Here is a 26,373-nt window from a genome sequence, read left to right on the forward strand (position 1 = left end):
TTTCTAAGCTCTTGAAACTCATTTTTAATGATACTGCTTCCAGAGAAATATCTGAAGAGGATCACTGAAAAATGCAATATATATTGTATTATCATATCATGTACTGTTACTGTTGTAACCCATCATAGCTGATTTACGTGAAAAATAAATATGGAAAGTCTAGTGGTCTGTCCAGAGAAATAGGAGACAAGAAGATCTCAGTTTTAATTAATAGTTTGATTCCCCTGTAACCTTGTTAAATTTACCTAAGTCTCTTTGTGCCAGGTTTCTTAATCTTCTTGCCAACGATGACTGAAATAACTTTGTTTTAAAAGCATTCCTATTAGCTTTTAATGTTATCCTAGTTACAAAATGTGCATACAGAAATTAAATCCTTTGTGCCGCTGTCTCTCATCTCTAAAATTGGGGGGGAGAGGGGGGGCACACAATATTTCCTGCTTCACAGGCAGTTTGGAAGTGGAATTTTGAAATTTTTGAGAGGTGTTACATATTATGGTAATGAGGGCAATAGAAAAACTCATTAACTTGTTAATAATTAATTAGCTAATAATTGTGAAGGTAATAGAAAATGGAAAGAGCTGCACAATGAAAATCTCAGAATTACTATTACTAAGAATGTGTCCTATTTTTGAAGACTTTTGAGCTGATTTTAAAAAAAGGAAAAAGGCTGCAAATGGAGATCACTTTTCAGGACAGGAAATAATACAGAGTATGAGTACTATACCTTAAAAGCACAGCAGAAAACATATTAGACTGGGCACTATATTCTTCTCCAAAAGGAGAAGAATTCCACTTAGATTATTATAAACTATTTATCCTGGTATGAAGAAGGTAGGCAACAGCAATTTTAGATCAAGATATTCCCAGCTACTTTGAAGAAGCTGCATGATTTGTAAAATAATATTTAAATCAGGTTCTTTGAAATGATATGCATATAAGTAAATAGATACATTTATCTATTTATTTTTTGATAAACCCCTGTTAAGGTTTCTTGAAATACTAGATTACTGTGTCAATGATTTACTTACATGGATATTATTAATGTTTTCTTCTTAACACAATCATATTAAATTTTAATGACATGGATTGTAATATCTAACTGGTATCTGGAAGCTTGTGGATAGCCCAAAGCTTTTATACAAATTTATACATATAAAGCTCTCACTGATATACTTTGCCAGTAGATATTGTACCTTGAGTAGTCAGCTCTGCAAATCCCTTCTCACAAAAGATTAAAAACATCCTCCTATTACATCTAGAGAGTTCTTTTTGTTATTCAAATACATGAATATATTTAGAAAAATGTATATGATTTTAATGCCTTAAACCAGAAAGCTACCTTGATTCCTATTAAAAATTGGAATATTTAATGTTTTTGCTGCTTCTGTGGCACTTTTTTTGATATTGTGAAGAACAAAAAATATTTCTGAGAACATATAAAACAAAAAAACTGTGTTTGAAGTATTATAATAAAACAACCTTCTTCTTTTAATGCTAAGTCCCTTTTAATGAAGATCCTCTGGCAGCTCTTGAATGTATAACTAGTTTATATCATGGGATGAAGCTGTCTGTTCTGATGATTGACATGAGCCCACATTACAATGTGATTCTGAAAATTAGTCCATAGAGGTCCTTTTCAGGTACTACTCAGACTGAGAGCTGCCCTCCAACTACAGTAGAGCCTTTTTAACCCCACTCATTGGTATTCTAATCTGGAAGTGCTGTCCTGCTTTTTAAATAACCCAGGCATTCAGGCTAGTTACCCCCCTTGACACATTACTTAGCCAAAGGATTCAAATGAGATTCAAGAAACATGCAGTACAGCACAAAGGGATTGGAATATGCACAATTAATAATCACACAGTTAATTCATTTTTAATACAAGGAGGTTTTCTGAATTTTCACATTCAAATTTGTAACACAAAGTAGTTGCTGTCTATTCCCATTATGCTGCTGAAATACTATAAGGATAAAAAATTTCTTATTTTCCCTGTCCATGTGTGCATCTGGTTGGGTGGATGGATGTACGTGCTAAAAAAATAAATCTGGATAACACTGAGATTATAAAGCAAACAGATAAAAGCTAGAGGGTTCAGAGTTAAAGATGTCTTAAGTCAACTGTGAGCAAAAAGACCCATGGCATAACTCAAAGGATGGATGACATTTAGCTTACAGTGGCAAATAGCCTAAATATTGCCAATTTTTTGTCTACACCAGAGTGTGGTTTGATCAGTCTGTGTTTTCTTTGCCCCTCTTGTTGTTTGTTTTCTGTCAGTTCTTGCATATATTTTTTGGGCAGATGAGTGCAGCATCTCTTCTGAGTGATTATACAATACTGCCTTCAGGGAGAGCTCCCGACTGACAATGTAGAAAAGATGATTTTAGACATTACCAGCCACAAAACTTGAAAATTAAAATGGGTATTTTCCTAAAAATGTAGTTTGGAGCTTATATTTTTACTGAATATCATTTTATGGGGTCCTGATGTTCCTTCTGTGTTGTATTGTTTGGGGCACATGAGAACTGAGCACAGAAACTTTTTAGAGAATAATAGTTATGCTGAGTGAAGGCCACTGCTCAAACCTTTCTAAAAAGCTATCTGTAGATTACCAGCCATTGTCACAGGGCTCTGCCAGATAAATACAGTGGCTGCACTTTATTGTCGGCAGGAAGCTGACCTTTACCAACAGTTACCATGTTGAGGCATGATTCCCTACTCCTTCCTTTTGTGTGGCCCCTACTGCCCTCTGCTCAAGTTATTCAAGCCTTCTGTTAGTAAATTTTACCCCATGAAGAGTGCCTGAAAAAAATCATGCTTAACTCTTACTAAAACAATATTTTAAAGACCTAAGTGGTACATAAAGCTTTATGTTCTCACTACACAAAAGGATCAAACTCATTCTCTGTTTCACCAGGGTCTATTTGAAGAGATATGTGTAAATGCTGCTTTTGCATGCATATGTTTATTTTTCAAAAGAAGGGACTGAACTATTTCCTTCCAGCAACTAAATCTACCTAATTGTGCCTGAGATACAAACATTTCCTAAACCTGAAAGTGACTAAAATATTAAGAAAATTGATATTAAGAAGAGCATAGCATGCTTGAACCAAATTTAAGAGAAACACAACTGTAGATATTTAAATAATTAGGACATGAAACAGAAGCTTACTTTGCTAAGTTAGTATCTTTAAAATAGTGCATCTGTATGCAGGAAAAATGATTGCCATTTTTGTATTAAAGTAGTCTTAAAGGTCCCCAGATGGAGTTTTCCGTGTCTGTTAGTAGAAGAAATGAAGTTGGATAAAGAATACATGAAAGGGAACTGGAGATATTTTGCTTTAAACTATATGCTGAGAATTTATCATGCCAAGCAGCAGTTTATGGGAGGTGGGAAAGGAGCCTGTAGCCACAGCTGTTGGATTGGAAGGCAGGTCCTGGACCCTGTACCAGTCTTGTGGCCTACAGTATTCACTTAGATTGCTTCTGTCTATAGGGTTTTTTTTCTAGCAACCATTTTGTATAGGAGATGGAAACAGAACCGATTGAAATGCCAACCTGAATTTAAAAGACAGTTTCTAATAGTGCTGAAAAATTCACCGATTCTGTTATTTGTCTGTAAAATAATTGCTCTAAATCAAACCGGTAGAGCTACCTCAATTTAAGTTTTTAAGCAAAATTTTTCTGAAATTGCTCTGATATCTTGTGAAACATGGCAAAAAAGCATATTTGCAGGATTTTTGTTACTTTTTAGATTACATAAATCAGTATTGTTTGCACTTTTTTTTCTGAAATAGCACTGACAAGTGTTCATAATCAGATACAGTTGAATGGTGTTGGATAGGGTTACATGTAAATACAGAAAATTAATACGTTTGTAGAAGCATCACTACAGTTAGTGTGAAGACATCGTTGCTAGAATAGTACCCCACACAAGAATGGGATGTTTTTAGACTAAATGCTCAAATATCAAAAAGGTTCTGCCTAAATACTTACTGTACACATAGCACATCAGCATTTCATTGTTAGTATGCATTTGGGCTGGATGGGGGAGAACTTAATTAGGGAGGTGCTTGCTAAATAGAAGAGCAGGAGACTAGATGATCTCACAAAATCGTGAGGTGAAGAGTGAAAAAATCTCTTGTTGGAGAAAGGGGATAGCGGAGGAAGTAAATTCATAGTAGTGAGCAGTCAGGAAGGAATCTATAGATGAAACAAATATATTTAAATCTTAAAGGCTTTTCCCCCTATTAGTGATGATCAAAAGGTTCCTTCTTTTTAAGGCAACTTTTTCACAACCCTCTTTTTTACCCTCAAACAAGAACTAATATATCTCTTCAGAAGCACTGTTGGGCAGATAGGTTTTCTTGCTGATTGCTCACATGTTTTTCAGTGTTTTTCTGGTACCTTAATGTTATCTTAAATTTGCTATGCATTCAGTATGCTCTACTACATCTTGAAAAAGCTCTGTACAGGCTTGTATATTTGTATTTGAGCTACCTGTAAGTAGTGGGTAGTAGTTCATTAAATGTGGGATTTAAATTTTTAATCTTGAACACACTTGACTGGAGATTCACTGAGGCACTGAAGCAATAGTTGCACTTCTTTGTTACAGTAAAATCAACCTTATGGACTACAAATCCCATCATAATGGCAAAGGGACAGTTTGTTAAACCCTTGTTTTATCATGTTTCTTTCCAGTTAGGATCATATCCTTGTGTTCTTAGTGCAAAGAACTGCATTGCAGGCAGGGCAAATAGTGCCTTCTCAAAGTACAAAAGCAAAAATGTACACAAAAACTGTCCCTTACAAGTTAGCTTGGGAAAGTTGTATCCTGAAGGGAAAAAGACAAGTCAGGAGTGGTTGTGTAGTGCTGTGAATCTCACAAAGATGCCCAGAGGGTGCTATAATCCCAATCATGGTGTTATAATCCCAATCATGGTGTTAAAGAGTTGAAAAGACTTTTGTGGACCAGCAGCAACAAGCCAAGTCTTGTTGAGGTGAACTTTCTATGGCCCCTTGGGACCAATCTCCTCTCTGGTGTTATTGTCACAGCCTGGTCAGCATGGGCAAAACTGAAAGCAAGTCCGGGATTTGACTTGCACTGTGGTAGTCATTAAACTGTGCCTCTTCCTATTGCTCTGGGGGTACTGAAGAGCAAGGTAATGGAACTAGAAGAGAGATACTTTTCTGACTTTTAGTCTAAAATACCCTTTAGATGGCCTATCATGGAATTTCTTACTGTATTGATTTTGGGTGTGTATGAATGTAGGAAAGAAGGATTCTCAAGAAATTCCCCCCCCTGCTATTTTTTTTCCCCTCTCATTGAATAACCTGAGAAAATCCATAAACCTTGGCACAGCAAAGTAACACTCAGGCAGACCTGTCTGATTATGCTGCAAACTGTCTTGTGGATTTAAGTTCTAATTGTATTACAAATATAACAGCGTTTCTGGTGTAAAAAAATCAAGAAGGCAGATCAAGAGACCATATGGTATATAATGGAAATGAAATAGTTTTTAGTTTGCTGATGTGGAGGGTAGAAGTAAAGGAATTGTTTTGGTTCAAATAGAACAGTGTAACAGGAGGATGGAGTGGGAAGGCCAAGGTCATCTACCTGTTTACTACAGCATTAATTTCTTCACTTGCTCTTGAGTACCACTACCTGGGTGAAGCACTTATTTCCTCAATATGCAGAAGCTGAGGTAGTTTCAGACCTTGGCATGGCAGTAGTTCCTCTTTTTCCTTGAAGCTGCTGAAAAATGATACAGGCAGTTCTATACTGTTGCCCTTCTGAGAACCAGTAATTTTAGTCTGAAGGAAATCAAACTGTTAGCCCCTGGATGCCATTTTTTTTTCTGGTCTTTTACCAGGGTTTGGCTATTGAAGCTGTCAGCCTGGTGCATCTATTTGGATTTGTCTTCCTCATGCCATTTTCCAATGCCTGTACGAGACTTGCTTTTGCTTATTTGGCAATGAGGTCTTAAGCACTTTTTGCCTGACAAGCATATGTATGATCAAAAAGGTCCCCCTCCACCATGCTCATTTATGTTCACACTATAAATCTGCTTTCTGGCCTTAGAGCTGATCTCATCAGGAGTAAATCCAGACCATCACTTTCAGACAGTTATATTGAGAGTGTAACCCCGTGTGTGTATTAGCCTCTCTCTTTTGTGAAGCAAGGCTTAAACGCTACATCAACAGATTTAAATGGACAGTTATTGAAATCAGCAAGATAGTCTCATGTAAGACATCCATAAATTTTCTGGGAAATATTTTTCAACTGTGAGGCAGTTTCTGAGATCTAGATTGCTGTAGCGGGAAGTATTTTGGTAGGTGAACTTCTAGAGCTACTCTTTGATTTATTGTTGTTGGGGTTTTTTGGGGGGAGTGGGTTGCTCTTTTTTTGGCGGGGGGGGGAGTTATCGATTTGTTTTGGTTTTATTTAGTTTTATTTTGTTTTTATGTGAATAGCGAAATGGTTAACTCTTCAGGCTAAGCTGGGTTGCTTTGGAGTAGGTGCAGGAATTAGAAGAGATTTCAATTTTATATTTCCCCATTAAATTTTTGCATGTCTTTACAAACAGGATTTCTCTCGTTAGTAGGAACACTTTGTTATTATTCATCAATAGAATTTAGGATCATAGAGTTTCTCCTTGCACTGAAGTCTTAGAGCAGTTTTGAATGCATCTCTCTCTCTCTTGTGATTGGGAAGTTGTGGGAGGGCTTTAATCCCTGAGTATTCACATCCCTCTTGCACTTCTGTGCCTTTGGTTAAGTAGAGACAGTAACTATGAGTCCCTCAGTGACTAAAATGCCAAACCACACACGACACCCTCTTTGCACTCCCTATTAAAATTTTACAGGTCAAAAATCCAAAACCCACTTAATAAAAATTGTTCTTCATCGTAAGTGACAAGAGAGAGCAGGTCAATCTATGGAATAATGGTGCAGTAATTAGAACCTTTGTAGTTGATAAAGTGTGACTGTTAATCAATGTTTGGCTAATTAATCAATATTTTAATCATTAGACCTTTTAAATTTGTTTTAATGAGCATTTCCTCTAATTCCCTTGATCCTGTTGCTTCCAACTCTTCTATTATCTCTGTTAAACAGCAAAGTAGGTGCTCATATACCCAGATTATGCTGTGGTTTTGTAAGGTTTTTGTAGTTTACAGCAAAGATACATGAATATTTCTGCATGTGTGCAAATTCACGTTCTTAAATAGAAGGATATTTTTTATAGTATATGCCCAGTCCATGTTTGCATTAAGAGCGGCGTTTGAGAGAATGAGCCTTCACAACTTAATGGTGCACTCCATTGATAAATTTTGATATATTAATAATCTTTATCTAAGGAAAAAATGTAAATGAGACACATGCTACTAAGGGACAGTTACTCCTCAAACACCCTTTTCTTCACTCTAAAACCTTACCAAACACTATTGAGGTATTTAGATATTACAGAGAGTGACTGCTCCACCATTAGTCCAAAAATCTTATATTCAGGAATTTTTCTTTCCTTTTTCTTCTGCTGCTTGCTACTGCAACTCAAGGGTTTTTCATAGATGGTATATATGATATACAGCATTTATGGCAATGGCCACTTGAATGTGATATGTGTCATTTTAATTTTGAATATTCCAGGAAGTATGGAATAGTTGTATCCTTCTCATATAGAACATTTGGAGAGTTTTCATGCTTTGTCTGTCCTTTCAGAAATCATAATGGGATACCATTTACCATGGTTGATAGAATGAAATTGCTTCTTTTACTAATGGGTATCAGGAATTTGCTGCCCATCTGCTGGCAGGGAGGCAGATTTTGCTGAGCTCTGCACAGCAGAGGCCTGTGACATTGACTTGGATTTCTCTCTGGTCTCCTAAACACTTGATTTTATTCCCTTTTCTGTTGTTTGTTGATCTTTCCCTCATGCTGGACTAGGTGTCAGTGAGGGACTGGGAAATAACCTGTTCCAGACATGCAGAAATGCATGGTTACAGAACACAGGCTGATCCTCTCTCTACTTTAACTTAATCCAAAGGTTCTCTAAATATTTTCTTGCAGGAAAAAAGAGATTAATTTCCTCTACAAAATATCGTCTCCAGCTAATTCTAAATGATTTGGTGGTTTTATCCCCTGCAGACCAAAGCAGATTTTTGGCATCCCTCCATAACATTGTCTCATGAGATTTTTTTTTTTTTTAGATTTAACCAAAATTTTGTCAACTAACTTGAATTTTTTTAAAAAATTCAATTATAATTGAATTACCATTAATAATGCTGGCAATTCTTATTAAATCTGCATTACTAATTAGCAGATTACTTAGTGTCAAAGCAGTTAATCATATCTTCTTCCATTGAGAGCTTGAATTATCATCTGTGATTTCAGGTTTTCAACTGAATTTTGGGAATTGACATGTATATTTTGGAGGCATTTCTACACTGTTTACTGTACCAAGCTTCCAGCTGCATTCAAAGCTCAATTATTTCCTTCTGAAATACTTAAGATAAAGCTGTTTCTTATGACAGTGATGTTATCTATGAAGGAACATCAGAAAGGCCGTTTGCATAACGCTGTCCAACACATGTGGAACATCTGAGCACTTTGTTACCAGTTCCTGAGACTATGACCAGTGGGAAAACCTTTAGGGTTTAACTTCAGCATTTTATTTTATGGATTGATAGTCTGGCCTATTCCTGCCAGCATCAGAGGTGGAGGGCTTCAGTCTTAGCAAAACATCATATCCTGAAGCTGGTGCAAAGCTCCAGCTGGCTGTATCTGAGCACAAGTCTTATTCTTTGTAGGCTGATGTGTCCACTGTGTTATTGATCAAACGGGTGTATTCAGGCAGCTTGATCTGATGCAGGATTTGAAGAAAACATTTAAATGAGCAATCTCACCTAAAGCTGGTATTACAGAACATGAATGTATCTTCACATTTTCTATCACTGCAGATAGGCCTGGTTAATGAGGGAGACTTACTCAAAAGAGCCCTACATTGATTTCTTGCATTTACCATGCAGTTTTGGTGGGGAAATTAAGTTTTCTTGTAAAGGAATAGGTAGAGAATGAAATTTGCTTTGGGATATTTTATGGTACAGTTTTCTCTATTTTCTGCTCTGAGAAGTAATATTGCACATGATCATAGAACTTTTTTCAGAATGAATCTAATTCTATTAATATTTATATTAATAAACTACTCCTCCTGTCTCATTTACTAAATCAAGGAAATCTGAATTATGAAGAGGAACTCATTGAGGAAAACACATGTTGGGCAAAAATACTATGAGGAATGGAATAAAATTAAAATAATTGCTCATGATGAGGTTATTTTTATAAAGAATTTTTATGTATTGTATTCAGATAAGTTGTTAGGAAGTCTTTCATAAATTATTTTTATAAAACTATTACATTCAGGATTTTTTAAAATTCATTAGATTTTATTAGTTCAGCAGTAATGAACCAAGCCCAATATAATTTATTTTTTATTACTACTGTAGGTTGAATCTTGATGATTTATACAGCAATATTGAAGCAGTGACTGTAATTACTTTGTTATTGTCAGCTATATATTTTTCTGAAATCAGAGATTTTAATCACATATAAACTCCATAAGTAAAGATGTTTCTAATTTTCAGGATCTGATTAACTATATTTTCAATTTTCCCTGCTGAAGTTTCATTTTTATACTCATCAGGTACACAGGTGGATGGTGTCTTCCTGTTTGACTGAGTGAATAAGTGTTTTTTGACTGCAATGACTTCACATTCCACATTTCTTATTCACTAGCATCTATATCCCAAAGAAATGAACAAAGCCTATGTAAGGTTTCTTTTTTCTTTTTTTTAATTTTTTTGGTTTGTTTCCTTTCAAATTCTCTTGTCCTTTCTCACAGTGGAATTAGATTATATGTGGGGAAAATGACCAATGGAGATGTATAAAAGAAGTAACTTGCATCAAAGTAGTGGATTTTCAGATAAGTCTGTGAGAATCTAAGGATGCAAATTGGGGAACTTGAAGCAAATATTAAACATAATGAATTTACAAGTTTTTTTAAAACTCAACTTTTAAACAATTTTCTACTACTAATAATCTTAATTTATGACAATTTTAAATTTTATTGCCTGCATTACAAGCTTCATTTGTTCCACTTTCTCACACATCCTTGATCCATCAGACCTTAAACAAAGCATAATAATGTACAGAGCTGAAATAAGAGCATTGTTGAACCATGGATTGATCTAGAAAAACAATTTCTGTATTGGTGAAAAAATCACCTAAAACTCAGCTGAAGTGTGGGAAGAAACTTTTCTGGTTTTTTGTGCTGCCTTAAGACACAGAAATGCTCTTGCTAATTTGGATAATGGAGGGAAAACCAACAAAAAACCCCAACACTAAGCCACTCCAAAAAGCCACTGCATATGCTGTTCATCTTCCCTGATACTTGAGGCCATGGACATTCGCTGTGTCCTATGACTCTGCTCTAGCATGAATGATAACTTCTGATGCAACTATATTTCCAAGCTGTGTGGCACTCTTCCACAAGACATAAATGAAGAGAAAACTCAGAGTATAATCTACATTTTGTTTCTGTAAAATTGGAAGTCTATTATAAGTGTATTAACTTCTTTGAAAAAGAGTCTCATTGTGCATTGAAATTAAGGAGAAAATAATGCCTCTTAGCTATGTTGGTTTACTAAACCTCAGGAATGAGCAGTTTTGTCTTCAAGAAAAAGTTGAAGCAATGATTTTCATGGCATGCTCAGTCTCTTAAGATACTCTCAGAAGACCAAAGCCAACATTTTGCTTCTTTCCCCATATGATGCAGTTATTACAGGGGTATTTTTGCTTAGTTTTGGTATTAGTTTTGAGGTTTTTTGGAAGCCCTTTGTCTTCCATTGCCACCTCAGAAAATATCTGGTCAAAGGCTACCAGGCTAGGTTCTAAAATAGTATATCACTGGAGGGAAGTTTTGAGTCTCTTATTTTTAAGTTGCTGCCAGTTTCCTTTCCTACTTATCTGTCCTTCCTTCTCACCCATGTGCCACTTTCCACACTCTCATTCTTCAGGACAGGAATAGCATTAAAATTCCATATAAAACTGTTTGAAAGGCCTTAAGTTTATTTTTTTAAGAAATCAAAGGGAGAAATGACCTTATGGTTAGGCAGTTGGATGTTCAATCTGTCCATAATGTCTGGCAATGCAATAAAAATACCTGCAGTGACCCATGGGCACTCTGTTTTGCAGCATCAGTGGCAGTAAAAAGACCTGCTCTCTGTACTTTGTGGAGTACACTTTGTGGTGTTCTGATGAGCACCGGGGCAGTGGGCTCAATAACTGTTTCTGCCCACCTGATCTGTGAACAGATAACAAGGAACTGAGAAGGAATTGTAGAATTACTTTTCTTTTTCTGCTGGGATTCTTGCTCCTAGGAAGGCTGGCACCTGAAATCCAAGGCCCAATTTTGCAATTGTGATGAGTGCAGTCAGCTGAGAGTGCTCTGTGCTGCTCAAGAAACACTGAATATCCTGCAGAATGGGATCTTCTGAAAGATTTGAGTGTGCTTTTGTGAGCATTTGCCTTTCCTCTACAGAGCCCTTAAGAGCAATTCGAAAGACAGATAACAGAATTCTTCCAAAGTTCAAATGTAAATCTCTTCAGAATTATGTTCTCTAGAGGAGAGTAAACAAATAAATATAGTAAGAACTACAGTAAAAATACTGCACTTACAGAGGGCTTTTCTTGTGTCTTACAGAGCTTTTCATCTAAGCATCTCAAAGGGCTTTAGAGATGGTACTTATCCAACCCTCATAACACCTTTGCAAAGGTAGCACTTGGGTATCATCTTCATTTTCAGATAAGAAACCAGAAATGGAGGCGCAAGAGAAGTTAGACTGGAAAATAGGACTCCTAACTCAGTGTAATAACATAAGAGAGATTATTGTAAATAAATGACATTTGGAAAGTATTTTAATACCACATAATCTGCAGTTAATGATAATCTTGTCATTTTAAATTTGTGTTTTCTTTGACATTCTGTTTTTCAAATTTACAGAGACTTAAACCATGGTTCTTGCAATTATTATTTGTTTTAATTTTTATTTCTTTCTCCTGGAAAACAGTTGATTTACAACAGGCAGTCTTAAGGATTGTTGTTGTTCTTGTTCATCTTTAATTATATCATATTCTAATATTAATTAATTAATTGTGTCATATTCATTGTTCTGTATGGAGACTAGCCATTTAATATCTGACCTTATTACTCTAAATCTGGATGAAGAGATAAATATCAGTGGTGGAAAAGGAGGGGAAATAATGTATATTAATTTTATGTACAGAATCAAAATGCTTTTAATAGTTCTGTTTTGTATTTTTAAAAAGTGAATGTTTTTGCATTTTCCACTACTGCAAAACATGGAATTTACATATATTGTTTATTTCAAGGTCTTTTTATCTTAAAGTACCTTGTTCATATCACATTTCACCTAAGTCTGCTGAAGAAATGCACAATTCAGAGCAGAACATTTATTACAGCATCTTTCACATGTTATTTTTAAAGTTCCTATGCTAATTGTAGTTGAAATTTTTTGAAACAAAAGGGATCCTATTCTATAATCTGCAAAAATGGTCCCACATGTTCCTGAGAGAGTTCAAGGCAACAAATATGCATTGTCAGTCTGATATAAGCAATACTAAGCACAGCCATTTTAGTGGATTAAATATTCAGTCATTTCAATTACTACTCATTTGAGTCTAAGTTACTTACATAATGCAAGTATGTTTAATGGCAGTATTGATTTTGTGATGTTGGAAAATATTGTTAAGCCTTGAAGGAGAGGTGTTGAAATTGAGTCTGGGTGAAAGTTTTCCTCTCTAGATAAATGAAACTTTTGTAACATATTGAGCTGTAATGCCTAAATTATTTACTGGTTTTTTATGTCCTTTATTCTCTATCTTCACCACCTCTGGAAGACTTGGGTCTCAAGTGGCTGGTCTGCACACTGTCTTGTACAATATGCATGTTCTCGTAGAGTATTGTAGAGTACTGTAAAATATTGCTATTTTGAGAAAACTAGGTTGAAATAAAGCATACTCAGGAGCATATTTTCTTACATAAATTCTGGAAATTTTAGCATGGAAGAGATATGAAAAAAACTTCTCAAAATTAGGTTTCCAGTGCAGCTCATCTGAGGGCCTTTGGATAGGGAAGTTTAAACAACTAGATATTAAACTGAAAACACGAGAAGTCATTTGAGCTTTTTAGAGCAGGTTACCTTTGAAAACAATAGTCATTGCACTGAAAATAACACAAATCCAAACCTCACACCACATTTGGATAAAAAAAGAAGCATGGTTAATATTTAGAAGTGCTTATTTGCAAAGTGTGTATATATTATGTACACAGTCAATAATTCAAATTTATGGGCTATTCCAGCAAATTAACAGGCATTTACAGTTAGGGCCCAAAAAAGTTATTCTGATGTTACCATCAAACAAATAGCTCAGATATATTGACCCTGCCTGGGCTCAGTTTCAAAGGAATAAGCTCAGGACCTGATGGGCCTGGCAACACAGAGCATCTCACAAAGCCTGAACTTTCATCCAGCATCTCAGGAAGGACTGGTGCTATTTATACTGAACAACCAAGTTTTAATCTAACTGAAGCATTTCTTTATGAACAGTGTAGACGTATTTTGAATCATGGGAAGTTCTAAACTGTTGGAATACTAGCCATATGGGATTCTTAACTTTGATGAAATCTGATGGATCATTTCACACATGGTCATGCTGAGTTGAAGGCTAAAAGAAAAGACTCAAACAATCTCTTTTGATAATTATTTCCAAATAACAGTTTGCAAAAAGCATGTACAGGCTGGCTTACCATACTTTCTTTGACATTAGATTTCGAAATATTAATATTTTTCCTTTCTGTGATTTTCACATTTCCTTTTACTTGTGTGACAGTTTGTTCTGAGGGAATAGCCACTGCTGAGCACTCCCAGCACATCGAGGCAGATAGTGATACTTTGACAGGGAATCTTCAGGCTCCTTTCTCCAAAACACTGCCAGGTGCTGGCGCAGGCCTAGATGAAATGAGCCTATAGACTGTGCTGCTCATTAATCCAGTGCTTGAAAATTCAAATCTCAAACTAGGGTATTTCACAGACATGAGATTTGCCCCAACAGAAATGCTAAAGTGAACTTTCAAGAGTTGTTGATCAAAGTTACCTTCTTGAAGAAGAAACAAATATTTGTGCAGAAAGACAAAGTATTGTTATGAATCAGCAATTAACTAGAAGGTTTTCATGCTAAGGAAATGTGTAAGAGGTGCCTCAAGTTTTTTTATAAAATTTAATATTTTTTTACAAGTTGGAAAAATAGGAAGATAGAGTGAGTAAAACAAAGATGCAAGCAGTAACTGTTAAAATCAAATTTTGTTGCCTGATAGAAGATTTTGTTGTTCAGTTATTTCCAGAAACTTTGTTGCAGAGAATTCCACTGGAGAAATAAAGAAATATCAAAACGGTAGACATTGATGTACCAGATGGAATATTGCTCACAAACCAATACCCTCTCTAAAGAGAATGATGAAAGAACTATTCATGCACACTCTAGTTAATTATCAATGGATAATATAGGGTAAGATTGGAGGGGACTGGTCAGTCCCCTCAATCTTCTTAGGGAGCTTGTTAGGGATTCTTGTGGAATAGAATATGAGGTGCACCAAAGAGCTTAGAAATCCTTCCTAAAAATGAGCTCTCTGTCTCATTTGTCTTACAAAGCTCAGATCTGGAAGTTTGGGTCTGGTGTCAACACTGAAAAGAATAGAGGGTCCGTAGAGGTACACAAAGTTTAGTTGAAACATGCTTCTGTAGGAAAAGAGAAAAACATGAGTTGTTAACTGCAGACAGAAAAAAAACCACTAGAAAACACATGAAGGTATGTACAATACAGCTACTCTTAATTACATGTCTCCTTTAGATCATCCTTTGTGTTGCATACCTTTTTAAGGACATCTTCTGTGTTAATAAGAATGGAATATTCAATTAAAATAATCAGTGTGAAATTTAAAACAGGGGAAAAAAATTATGGAGCTGAGAAACTCATTGCCACTGCGAACAAGGGAATGCTGGTGTACATGTACAGTAGAAAGCTCAAGTTTATAATAGAAGACAGTGGAAGTAAAAGCTTCATGACTTAAAATCTAAAATATACAACTTGGTTTTCAGAGGAATTCTCCTAGAAATAAGATTTGTGTATTTAATCTCTCCATCAGCATATATGGGAGGTGGCATAGAGGATGGACACATACTATGGCTGTTCTGCAGTAAGAAATTCTTGTACACCTATGTGGACAGCTAGTTTTCTTTATTATGGAGTGTTACAGAAAGTGTTCTGCCTTATGGACTGTGGGTTTTTGATATCTTTTCTTGTACTTGCCATTCTGCCAGCACTCTGGACTTAAAGTGAATTAGTGGACAGGACCTCCCATTTTCCTCAATTCATTGGCTATAAAAGTGCTTACAGAGTTGCTTTGTTTTCATGAAATCTATCACTGAGTTATAAAGAAGAGAAAAATGAGACAGTATTACCCGTCTGAAGTAAAATAATATTTTTAAGCAGAAACAGTGTCTGTTGTGTGTTTATGCCAGTGTTTGATGTCATTAGTAGAAGTGCTTTCTTTCTGGGTAACTGCATCTCCATTATACAACTAAATCACTGTTTCGTTCATAGGACAGAAAATCAAAGATAAACAGCCTGCATGGTGCAGCATGTCAACCTGCTTTTGGTACAGAAACAATGTGTTTAACACAAACCTCTAGGTTATGCATTGCTTGGCTGGGGCTTCAAGCATGAATATCATGTTTCTGGAATGCCATGTGATGAGCAGCCTGGAAGAATGGACACATTTAGGAGAAATGTGAGAAAAAGGATCAATTAAAAAATTAAAAGGCAAAGGCATAGGTTAGGTTGTGGTATTCCCAACCTTGCCAGTCATCACATCTTATCATACCAGTGAATCATCCAAGTCACATGCACGTGCATGAGCCCTTATCATGATGTTTCTATTTCTCTGCAGAAGCTGCAGCATTTTGGAATCATCTCTTCATGTAGGGTAACAACTTTCTATGAGAGTGAAATTCTTCTAAAATCATGCTGTAACCTTCTAGCAGGGCAAAGCTACAGATCAATGGAGAGGTCCCTTGCTGGGTCCTGGGACCCATGTTGGCATAGGGGAAATGAGCACAGGTGCTGGATTCCTTTCGTACTTCTGGATCTGAATCACTTATAAGTCTGCAAGGATGTAGGATAATGCAAGTAGAAGTTTACCCCAAATGCCTTTTCAATAAGTCCTCTACCTGATTTTGTGTATGCTGCTGATGAGGACTATTGCATTATTTATTTTAAAGTAGTGTATCCTTTTTGAGAGTGCAAATTATCTGGGGTCAGTTTGCATGTGGAATTAGGGTAATTGACACATTCATTACTTTTTTTCTTTTAAAACTATCTACCTGCTCTATTAGATCCTCAAAAAAATAAAAAGGGGATTTTCTCATCTGATCAGCCTCTATCCTGTAAGATTTAGGAAAAGGAAGGGATTACTGGCTTTATTTCTAGTTTAAAAGAGTTTGGATTTTGGTGAGCGTGAAGATGAGAAATATCTTCTTGAGTATGTCTGTCCTAGTTGGATATACATATTCAAGAAATGGATAATGGGCCAAATCCCCAGCATGAAGTCAAAAGAACTCTGTTAATATAGACTAGGTAAGGATTTGGCACAGACAAGTATATAAGAGTGCCACAGCTCACCGGGTGTTATTGCAAAAAGTCTGTCTCTTGCTGGCATTGACTTTCAAAAACAAGCTGTGCTTAGCACCTCTGAGTTTATAAAGATCACACAGTAACCTACATGCTATCAAAGCTTCAGGAACAAATAAATAAGCAGCTTATCTCTCAAGGTCTTTCCCCCTGATTTTATTCTAAGTGACAATAGAACCAAAGTTGTAAAGCAGTATAAGATCTTCAGCCCAAATATGTGTTGTATATTTTTTCACATTGTCTGAATCTGCTATTGGATTATTTTCCCTAACAAATTGTAATATTAGGGGCTTTTAGATCTGTCAGAGCTCTGAAATTAATTCTCACTTTTGTGCTACAAAAGTCTTGCAATATTTTTCACACATCTGCTTCAGGAGAAATGAACCTCCATCACCACATGCACATTTAAAAAAAGAAATGTCAGCTTTACGAATCTCTATCTTTGTACTGTAGTCTTTGCAGAGCTATCTGTATCTACACAGAGAAAATTCTGGGAAGCTCCATTGTATTTTAACCTTTGAAGCCGATACCCTGAATGAGTGAAAAACCAAGTAATTTCACTCATCCCTTGAAAAACATAATGAAAATCTTAAGTCAAAAATTTGCCCATTGTCTGAGGTAGATGTGTAAAATTTCACACAGCAGAGATGACCACAAAATAAGATTTCATAACTACTTTTCTACTGTTGTTCTTCATCACCTGTGAAATAAAAACAATCCTGTTCTTACTGTAATTCTCTCATTCCAGTAAAATCCATATGTAAAACTGATGGAGATGGCTGAGCAAAAACACCAGGCAGCCAGGACTTTTCAGCAGGAGGGAATCATTAGAAGTATGAATCACACAAACCAATGTAAGAAAAAAGGCTATCTTGTCCTGGCTTTTAATTCAGTCTCCACTACCTAGTTTCAGAGTCCTCTCTTTCAGCAACCAGCCCTTCCAAGACATCCTTCTCATTGTGAATGATGGAACAGGTTGTGCCTTTTTCTTCTACCGTGTGATGCCAGACACTTCCAATGTAAAGTCAGCAAAGGCACATGCCTGGAATGGATTGTGTCGAAAAAACTGTTTGGAATTTTTTTTTAACTTTTTAATTAACTTTTGTTCCGTGTCTAAATACCAAACGTGAGAGAGCAAAGTCACGGATTGTATTTAGACTATTAGCAATGTGGTTTGGCCACAGGCATGAGCCAATATGCCTTTTTTGTATTTCTTTTGATTTCTTGCTGGCCGATATCATCTTTTACTCTTGTGTGCCACAAGCGCGTTTGGTAGCTTTATGCAGCAGCAGGGGCTGCTCCTGCTCCAGCAGCATCCATCAGATGGCTGTAGTGGGAGGCCTTGCGGGAGCTGCTGCCATCAGGCTGCTCCCACATCTTAGCTCAGCACATGTCAAATGGTGCGTAGCCACACTCTGTGTGCCACACATTTCCTCCTGCCATGTCATTACTCATTAGCATCTGGAATTGCTGCTGCTGGCTTCCACAAATGAATGCAAGAGCCCTAGGTGAGTTAAAACAAATAAAGTCTCTTGCTGGCCCCCTAATGTACTGTTGCCTGCTCCAGGAGGAGGGAAGGAATCTGTCATTACCTTGGACAGATTAGAGGCCCTACAGTTACTCACCTGAAGTAGGCCACTTATTGTCCTCTCCCAGGGCTGAGTCAAACCTTACATATGTTCACCAGATGGTGGATTCCCATAATTATTATTCTGCAGGCTAGAACAACATGAGGAGAAGGAAGAACTTAGCCCATATACGCTCTTCTCCATCACATCTACTCACGTGTGAATTGATATACTATATATTAGCACAAAATGGTACCTAAAAATTTGAAATATAGTGGCCCAACAGAATAATAGTGTATTACCAAGCATTGCATTTACTCTGTTAGAGCTTCTTGAAGAACAGACCATCATTCTTAAATGAAAACTGCATCTCTGATAGTTAGGGTTGACCAAAATATAGAGTTGTCAAGATATTTCTGCCTTTCCTTACCTCTCCACGCCTGATCAACCCATAGATTAGTGGCACATTTTTTAATGTTAAACTGTGATTTATGATACCACAGTGTGTTCATCTTATTTCAAATTGCAAATTTAAGAAACCCTAACAATATATGAAACTTTAAGATGAAACCTCTGTATGACTTTGAGGGTTGATGCTGAGGTTGATAGAGTTCAAAGTCTACATTAGCAAGCTGGATGATGATGTAAAACTCAGCAAATTTGCTAAGGACACTAAGTGACAAGTAGGAAATGATAATCCCATCCATTAAAGCTTCAGTTGAGTAGAAGTGAGGAGCTGGAAGGCTGGTCTGACAGAAACCTTGAAACCTTTGACAGTTCTGCACTTGAAGAAAAGTAACTCTTTGCCTTAGAACAGACTGAAACCCAACTGAATGCATAACGTCCCTGGGAATATGAGGGATACCAACAGTGTGTGCATATGGGAAGTAATGTAAGATGCACCCTTCCCTACATTAGGAGAAACACAGCTAGTGAATTAAGTAGGTTATCTACCTCTGCCTGGCCCAGGTTGGGCATTATCTGGAATACTGTATCCAGCTGGGGCTGTCCTTGTGCAAGAAGGACATCGAAATGTAAGACATGATCCAGTAGAGGACCTACAAGTAAAGGACCTCTTGTACTTGACCTAAGATGAGAGGTTGAGGGGACTGAGTTATTTAGGCTGGTAAAAACAGAAGTGAGAGGGGAAGCAGACGTATCCTACAACTAGGGAAAGAATTCTTCTTTATAATATCAAACTTGCTTGAAATGTTTTCACTAGGAGGGTATCCAAGTGCTGGTGCTAGTTAAGCAGAGAGGCTGAGGAACTTTCATTTGTGGAGGTTTAAAAAACTGAGCTTGTTCTGGTGTTGGTAGTGTGTCTGCTTGAGAAAGATGTTTAAGTGAAGGCCCTTCCCTGGGCCTCTCTGGCTGCATTTTAACACACAGCTATTTAATGTCTGAGAGTGTTTCTCATACACATCCCATGAGTGTTATCTTGTGTGGAGCTGTGGGTTTGGCTTTGTTCATTTAAAAGGCCTCACATGAGCTAGCAAAACTAAGCACTTCTGTCATAACAAAGCTAAGGGAGAAACTTACCTGTAAACTGACAGAACTGTCTCAGAAAATCTAGTCTGTGGAGAAAGCATTACTAAGTTTACTTGTGGATACTAGACATTTTACTTCTTCACTCTAAATGCTGTAGCTCACATTCATGTCAGCATCATCATACTTGTTTGCTTCTTTTGATAAACCTGCTGCCAAATTTCATCATTGTTAAAGGCTGAACAGATTCCCCCATGTTAAAACTTTACTACTTGAATGTGTGGCTAAAATGTTGAAAGATTTAATTGTATTGTAAAGAATGCTGAAATGTTCTTAAAAATCTTCAGGAATTTCTCACTGAAGCTACTTAAAATTACTCATTAGAATAATAAAGGAAAAAAAAAACAACAAATGACACAAAACAAAAAAATAATTTCTTTTCCCTGCTCTATCATATCTCAAATACTGGAACTTTTAGCATTTCCAGCTGCAGATCTTTTAGAACTTCTTTGAGTACAATTTTTAAGATTTCTGATGCTTTCTTTTGCTGTGCTAAATGTTGAAAAACAGTCTCGTCTCGTAAACATGCCAGTACCAGTGAGAAAGTGCTATAGTGTTAGTCTCATGGGACCTCACAGTAAAAGGGATGGAACTCATCTTTGAGGTTCAGCAATTAGAAATGTGCAACCACGTGGAATTTTATAGTTCTGACTGCTTCAAGTGGTTTTACAATATTCTTAACTTTTGATGCAGGGACATTAAAACTACCATGTACAGGTGTGGTACTACCTCACTTTCCTGGAAGGTAATAAAATACCGTGTTAATCAGTGGTCAGTCTCTTTGTGATATGGCAGAGCCACACTGTTATGACAAATGGCTTTAAACAAGTTCAGTGCTATAATTATGGAAAAGGTTACATTGTTCTACAATTATCCTTTTAATCAATCTTGCAGGATAATCATCCTGCCGAAAAATCTGTTTCTCAATACCAATTTCATTATCTAGGTGATTCTCATCACTAATCATTAGAGTGTGATTCACTACATTCTTAACAACTCCTGTTTTAACTTTAAATGGGTGATTAGACTCAATATACAGGATATTACCTGCACTATCTTCTTTATGATACATTCTCCTTCCCAACTGTCAGGCTATCTCTCCACTAATAAATGTAAAAAAGCATTTCTTATTAACATCCTTTTCCATAGTAAATCATATTCAAATGAACATTACTAATGAAAGAGGACAAGGGAGAACAGCTCTTTCCCTGATGTTCCATCTTTCCAAACATTGCATGGGAAAATGTGGGGCAAGACTGGGAACCTCTAGGCTGTTCTGTAAGGTTGATGTATCTGGAGTAAGAAGGCAGTCGTAGCTACTCCTTACTTTGGAATTTTTACAGGTTCCTTAGACATTCCTTCATAGAAACAAGAAAGGTTCTTACATATAAATAGGACTGCGTTTTCTTCTGTTGTGAGAGTTGGAAAAACATAGAGAGTTGTTCTAAGTCCCTGTTTGGGACCTGAAGATTAGGGACTTTTGGTGCATGTGTTACTTACAGCAGTCATTCTGTTTCTGGCTTGTCTATGGTAGGGTTACCTCTTGACTTATGAGAGCTTCAATATCTATCTTAAACAAGAGTAAAGAAATTATATTAGCAATTTTATTTTTTTAAAGATCACCTTTTGTATATTTTTGTTTAATATCGAGACCTCTGTCATCATAATATGTCAAAAAAATACTTGTTCAGCTAAGCACCTTCAGCAGTTTCCAAAGGACTTCAGCTAGTGATATAGAAGGGGGTTGCAACTTTTCATTTATGAAAAATCAAGTCTTAATTACTTTGAGAATATGAGAATTCTTCCCATTTAAAAAACAGCATATTGAAAGTAACACATAAAAGAACATCAGTAAAAAAAAAACAAATCTGTGAAATCATTTTTGGTGAGGTGCTTTTAAAGAGTTTCAAGATCCTCCCTATGAAAAGTAACTAGGCTTGGTTTGTTTAATTATATTGCTTAATTGTGAAGTTCCAATGTCCTGGTAAACTCCCCAGTTCTGCCTCTTTTATGCAGGCAGAAATTCAGTCCTATCCAGAGCCTGTTTAACTCTGACCGTGACAAGGCTCCTGTTGTGAGGGTAAACTGACTTTGGAGATGATTGCTTCTTGACACTCCGCCTGCCACTTCTGTGTGTAGATTTATGTACTATACATTTTCATTGAGCATTTAACCCTGAATCTTTATATGAGCCTACCATAAAGCACATGCCTATCATGCAGGAAATGCTTGGCAATGCTTTTCGTAGACAGAAATTATTTTAACATGAAGAAAAATTAATTGTACTGAATTTCTAGTATCCTGGGAAATAGTTTCTGCCAGCTGCAAAAAGAAGTTTAATTAATCTGCAGTTATTAATTTTCTTATTCACTTGAAATTATTCATTAGTATGTTTGGACTAATGTTTTACTGGGTTTTTTTGGCTTTTTTTTTCTACCATCATGGTGATCTGCAGAATGAAAACATGAAAAATAATAAAGCCTAAATGATGTGTAGTCAAGCAAGTCAAGATGTTGATTGTGAATATGCTTTCTACCTGTGAGAATAAACAGTGAGTGTGTGTTTTCATTTAAAGCTGGACTCTGCCCAGTTGCTACTAATACAGACAAAGGCTTGTGGAGAGAGAAAAAAAATGCTCTGTCACAATGACTTATATAAGCTTAAGCAGCAGACTTCCTAAACCGAGACTTATCACTTCAGGGTTATTTCCATGTGACCTGTGGAGGATGCCCATGAATAGCAGGAGAAGACATGCAGTTTTCTCTGCTGTAGGGCTCAGCCTCTCAGTGCAAGACTAGAAGGCAGTCCTGGGTGTTGTGAAGTAATCATTAAGTTACACGCTTGTCATTTCTTGTACATTCACTCAGAACTAATGCACATCACTTTTTCCAATTATAATCATTCCACCATTTAACAAGCACAAAAGGCTTTAGATTCCAATTTGCCACTGATGCTTCACTCTCACTTGCTTATTTCTTGGCATTTAGGTCAGGCTAGGTTGTGCACAGCTCCAATAATGGGGTATATTCACCCTTCATACCGCAAACGTACAAATGATGAAGGCTAGAACAGCTGGTCTCACAATGTGAGAGCAGATCATTTCAACTGGTATGGTAATTCCTCTATTCATAGTTTTCCTTTCAGTTATTGCAAGTACATTTTATCTTTTTGGCTTGCTTATTGCCAAAACCAAACAGAAAGCACACAATGATACAGGAGATGCAGTCCTCTCCATGCTTCCTTGCTGGCTAAATCAAAGTTGCTCTGGAAAGCATGTCACATTTCATTTAGCTTTTCAAACCTTTCCACAGCTAAAAACAAACACCTGCCCTTTCCCCCTCAAAAACAAAACAAAACCAAGCCAAAAAACCCCATACAAAAAACTACAAAAGCAAAACACGAAATCACAGCTGCTGAAATGCCTAGTCTTTAATCTTGGTTACCCTCTCACTAATGATAAGTAACTGGAATGTTAATAAACAAGCTTTGGCTACACATTAGCCAAGAATTAAGAGTATAACACAGCATCTAAAATGCTTTTACTCTTCTTTTTGCTGAAAATAATCTATTTTTCCTGGAGTGCTTTACAAGTTTTGAGATTTTGAGCTCAAATCTGCTTATTTCTATGACAATATTCGGTAGGAAATGGAAGCAAGGCTGGCTGCTCATTTTTTTTGCCCCAGTACAGTCCTGCTCTTCTCTTCCCTGTACACAGGCATCAGAGGAGATTAGTGAAGATTTGCTGTTGGTAGTCAGTAGCCAGTCTTAGTCTAATGATCAACCAGAACATGAAGCTGCTGTTTTTCAGGAGTGATGTTGTCTGCCTGCCCATTCACAAATATTAGGGGGAGGGAAGCAGCGCAAAAAACTTTTACTCTTGAAGGTAAATTGTCACTGCCAGACCTCCCTGTTCAATGCCCCGAAGAGATTTGTGGTCCGAAGTTTGTCCTGTATCACAAAGAACATTTTCATACATCACTTATTCACACATTTCCGATGAATGAAAGTGAGTAACACAGCCAAAATGAAACTGTGCAGCAAAAAATACTGTTGCTGTGCCTGCTCTAGTGTGTGTCATGGTATGAACCAGTTGTGTGGCATTTCAACAGTTTCTGTGAATCAGCTGGTCTAGCCTTTGCCCATGGTCTTTGCAGAACAGGTAAAACCTTCACTCAAATCTGGCCCTGCTGGTAGCAGTTGTGCAGAATGTAAATTCTTAGAAATTTGGGGGTTTCTTCATCACATTTGGATGATGCAGCAGAATTTCTAAATTACCTGGAGGCTGCATGCTTTTTCTTTCCTGCATAAGATGACAATTGTTTTCAGAAAGACCACTAGCTACTGTTCTTTACAACAGAAAATAATATTTTTTTTTAAGTGAAATTAACATTATCCCTTTAAATATCAAAAGAAAAAAGTACTGAATAAAAATTTTTGTGCAGCTACAGTTAGTGAGACTATATTATTTTTTTCCAATAAAATTATAACATTTCTGTGGTTGTTCTTCTGGAACAAGTGATAAAGAAAGGAACAGGTGCTGCTTGAAAAGTGTGACTCAGATGCACAAGACATTTTCCTCTGAAACTCCCTCCCTCAGATCCTTGTTTTCACAATGTCTTAGTGAAATCTCATAAATGAAGATGTTTCTCTACTAGGGAAGACTGTTAATAGCTTTCATACTTTAAAGTATATAATGTATCTTTACGCTTAATTAGTAGATCTAATTTTTATTTATGTTTTGCTTCAAAATATCCTTTCACAATTTGCTTTCTCAGAGCTGACAGCCTCTGAGAAAATACTTGCATGAGCAATACAGAGCACAAAATTTTCTCTCGAACTTAATTTTAAGACATAATTGAGTTGTTATCCACAAAGTATTTTCTCCCCGATTGCAAGAAATGTCAGTCTGTCACTGTAGATAATAAATGATGGAGATGCAAACTCTGTAATGGAATTTCCCATGTACCTCACACAGCCTGAAAGACGGGAATCCTCTAGATAATATGTGATTGCTTCAAATGCAGTGCTGCACCCTCCCCTAAGCTTTGCCCACTATCAAGTATAAGACCACACAAGTATGATTTTTTTTTGCCCTGTTTGAATTCAACTTTCAAGTCATGATAAAACAATTAAAGGAAATGCTACAAAAGGGGCAAGATTTCGGTCTGTTCCCCAGAAAACAAGGAGTAGATGAAATCACATTTTATTTAATTCTAATAATTGCTGAAATAATTATGCAATAGTTAATTCCTTATTTATTTTACTGTTGTCATTTCTACTATTCTGGTAAAGAGGAAGTCTAGTCTATATCAATATGTACTACATTTTTCAGACAAACAGGATATATTATCACTGAAATCAGTGAGAAGATTTTCACTTTTTGCAATGAAAATTAGATGTAGTTAAATAGCAACAATTTGGCCCATGTATAAAATCTATGTATTTGGGGTATACAGTGATACACTACAGTTTATATTTAATTAAGTGAAATGTTCTATGTCTCTAATCTGGACAGGGGATCATGCATAACCTCCTATCATTAAGAAAATATCTACAGAGTATTTTATTTTGATAAAAGGCCACAACCTTAATTTTAGGTTGTGACTATGTATTTAAACATCCTGTTCTGCTGGATACTGATTCACTACTGTTTCCAATGCTAAAACTGCTTTGTATTTTTTTACCAACATCACTTTTCACAGAGGCCTATCTTTTGAGATTTCCTATCATATATTAATTTGGTCTGATGCAATTCTTTTATTGAGTTAACTGTGAACAGAACAGAATACTTTTATCTAAGATCACAGACATACTTTGTCTCTAATGTTTCTTACACTTAGTAATGAACAAACTGATTCAGATAAAAGTCTCCATCAGTAATACTTAGAGACTTAAACAAGAACATGAATTTTGAAAAGTCTGACAAGTTTTTAAAATGTTCATATATCTCCAGTCGGGAGTCAAGAATAAAAATTCTAAAATGCAATAATTGAAACAAAGTAATACCATATCATTGCCAAAATACTTATGCAGAGGGAAATATTTTCTTGTGAAATGGCTTCAATGAGTGTTCTAATTCTTCAGATGCACAAAAAATAGATTTTTCACATGCTGATTAATCCCATTGCATTCAGTCTGACAGCTCATTTGCTGTTTGTGAAGTCTGAATCTGGAAGTTTGTAGATTTTCTAGTTACTCTGATACATGATCAAAAATAGTACTTGTACAGTTTTGATATAATTGGTATCTATTTTTTTCCTTCCATTTAGACTTTCTAGTCAGATTCACCATGGAGTAACAGAATTATTGATCTGAAGAAAAACCCACAAGTGTTTTTGATTTACCATATCTTTATCTTTCTAGTGCATATGTGCACAGTAACATGCTTTAGCTTGCATGATTTTAAGCAGCTTCTTTTTAGTTTTCCCTGATCAAGCT

Source organism: Molothrus aeneus, chromosome 7 (assembly GCF_037042795.1).
Source record: "Molothrus aeneus isolate 106 chromosome 7, BPBGC_Maene_1.0, whole genome shotgun sequence".
Classification (NCBI taxonomy): domain Eukaryota; kingdom Metazoa; phylum Chordata; class Aves; order Passeriformes; family Icteridae; genus Molothrus; species Molothrus aeneus.